The sequence below is a fragment of the Callithrix jacchus genome, chromosome 1, assembly GCF_049354715.1.
Source record: "Callithrix jacchus isolate 240 chromosome 1, calJac240_pri, whole genome shotgun sequence".
In the NCBI taxonomy this organism is placed as follows: domain Eukaryota; kingdom Metazoa; phylum Chordata; class Mammalia; order Primates; family Cebidae; genus Callithrix; species Callithrix jacchus.
In genome coordinates, this window is record NC_133502.1 from 87,077,478 (window position 1) to 87,080,505 (window position 3,028).

General features: G+C 39.1%; 1 pseudogene; it reads left to right on the forward strand.

Moving 5' to 3' along the window:
- Window positions 1-949: 949 nt before the first annotated feature.
- Window positions 950-2,177, forward strand: LOC100398290 (arrestin domain-containing protein 3 pseudogene; annotated as a pseudogene).
- Window positions 2,178-3,028: the final 851 nt, after the last annotated feature.

Sequence of the window (3,028 nt, forward strand, 5' to 3'; positions counted from 1 at the left end):
TTTCTACATTACTATGAATGCTTCCAGTGGAGGATGAGATAACTTGTTCTTTGTAATGTAAAACATTAAAATATTTGTAGGCATCCCAAATGTATTAATGTAGAATGCTGTTTTGAATAAGTGTGGGAAAACTACAAATTAAGCATATAAAATGGTTAATTCTGCAGTTTCCCAGTCTCTTGCTGTTCTGTTATAGATCAGTGATTGGGTTCCATCCTAATATCAATAGTATTCCATGCTATGATTAAAAGGGGATACAATGCCTCAGAATAACAGCCAGTCATAAGGAAAAAGATTTTCAGAGAGGCTTTGGAGCAGGGGATTAAGCCCAAGAAAAATTGCTTGTGTAAAAAGGGTTAAGTGTGGAAATAAATTAATGTGCTTTTCTCTTTTTTTTCCTCCTAAAAACTCTTTCCCCTATTTGTTCAAATGTATCCATTGGTAGAGTAGGTAAGAAAAAAAAGAGTTAATGGATGTTTGTAAGGAGACTGCTGAGATGAGCAGGAGCACAGAGCAGCAGTCTCTGCTTCCTTGAATTTTTAAGAAATCTCAGCCAGGTATGATGGCTCATGTCTGTAATCGCATCACTCTGAGAGGCTTAAGTGGGAGGATTACTTGAGCCTAGGGGTTCAAGACCAACCTGGGCAACATGATGAGACTCCAAGCTCTATTAAAAACAATTTTTTTAATTACCCAGGAATAGTGGTTTACACCTGTAGTGTCAGTTACCGAAGAGGCTGAGGCGAGGAAGATCTCTGAGTCCAGGATGGTGCCACTACACTCCAGCCTGGAGGACAGACTGAGACCAATGAACTACTTGTAAAGAATCATTGATTCAACCTACAAGTATTTTGCATGACAAAGGTATCAGTGTTAAATGAAGATCACCTTTTATATGCCTTCTTTTTTTGCCTTACATTATATTTTTGTAGACTTTGTTAGAAACGTGATGGGAAAGGTGAAAAGTTTGACAATAAGTTTTGACTGTGTTAATGACAGTAATGTCCCTGTGTATTCTAGTGAAGATATCATCTCAAGAAGGGTAAATTTAGAAGTTACTGGCAAAATCAGAGTAAAATCTCTTAAAATTCATGCAAGAGGATGTTTAGAAGTATGCTTGGCTGAATCTAGAAACACTGGCACCAATACTGCCTGTACACAGAATTACATTGCAGAAGTAGAATATTTCAACCATAAAGATATCTTAATTGGGCATGAAAGAGACAATAATAATTCCAAAGAAGGCTTCAAGGCTATTCATTCAGGAAGGCATGCATATGCATTCAGCCGTAAGCGTCCACAGATACCACTTGCTACTTCATTTAAAGGCAGCCATGGTGTGTGCACTGTTGTGTGAAAGCTGAATCTCACAGGCCTTGGCTACTAACAGTAACATCAAAGAAAAAATTTACAGTCTTTGAATATATAAATATGAACACTCCTTCATCACTGTCACCCAAGCAGGCACAGAAGAAAAGACACTAGGTTGCTGGTTTTCTACCTCAGGCTCAATATCCTTAAGTGCCAAAATTGAAAGGAAGGGCTATTACATGGGTGAATCAACTCAGATATTTGCTAAGACTGAGAACTGCTCTTCCCAAATGCTGGTGCCAGAGTCAGACATTACCAAACACACTTTCGTGCCAAAGGGGAAATGAAGGAAGTAAAACAGTGCATGGTTAACTTGCATGAGGAATCCTTGTCATTTGGAAAGAGAGATGTGGAATGGCAAGTTGCTGAAAATTCCACCAGTTTCCCCATCTATTCTGCACTGTGGTATAATCTGTGGAATATGCACTAATGGAATATGCAGATATTCCTGGAGCTAAGAATTTATTTATTAATTTGCCACTTGCCATTGGCACCATTCTTCTACATCTATTGGGTAGCAGAGCCACAAATGTAAGCAGGCAGCATAGCATGAATACAAACTGGCTTGGTTTATCCTTTCCCAAAAGACCCGAAACACCACCCAGCTATGCAGAAGGGGTAACAGAGGAACAAAGGCAGAACAATCTTGCACCATGAGTGCCTGTGATGACTTCAGGAAAGTGCTCCAAGGCCCACTGTTTGCATATATCCAAGAGTTTTGGTTTCTGCCTCTACCTCTTTATTCAGAGATGGATCCAAATCCTGATCAGTCAGCAGATGATAAACCATACTGCCCCTCTCATTGAGGGAGCACTTGGTTGAATCAGGTTGATGCAGGTTCCAATCTGTATCTCTTCTGGCTGAGGACAGAGAAGTATCTTGGAGACAAGTTTTCAGAGGAAGTGGAATTGCTTTTGCCCAGAAAAATGGTGAATACGTGAAATAACCAGTGATCATCCTTTAGAAGCCTACAGCCAACATTCTGGAGCTGCTTCAATACACTTGAAGATCTGAGCTTTTCTCCTTTTAAACCAGCACATTCTCAGAGCCGTCTTCTTAGTCTGTGATCATATGCGTCAAGGCGCCAGGTTGTAATGAGGGATGATGTTCTTCTCCTAACTTTAAAATCTGTACATGCTCAGTGCTTACATTGTGCAGTTCAATGCCACGACAGCTTTTTTTTTTTTTCCATTTTTACCAGACTCTTGACACTCGTTTAAAACTTGTTTGTGGTCAGCACAACAAGGAACAAAAGAAAGCTTTGAAAAAAACTTAAAAAGAATAAAAATGCACTGACTTGTTAAAAAATTTAATGGAGCCTGGACTTTACCTGCACATGCACATGCTCAGAATTGTCCGACTGGACTGACCATGTATCACTTCTTCAGCTTGGATCCTACCGTGGATGTATTTACAAACATTGATTGCCTTTAAGCCAATCCTTTTTGCTGTATGTTTGGCAGCTTACTGCTGTAAATACTAAACAGATAATATGGGGGGAAAAGAGAGATAAGAAGAGGAAGCTAATAAAAGACTTTATTCAGACTGTATACCTTTCCGTTTTCTTGTTAGAATTTGTTGCTTTTCTTCTATCACAACAAAGCAGCATTTGTTACTGACTAAAATCACAGGTGAATGCATCATTTGTCAAACTATT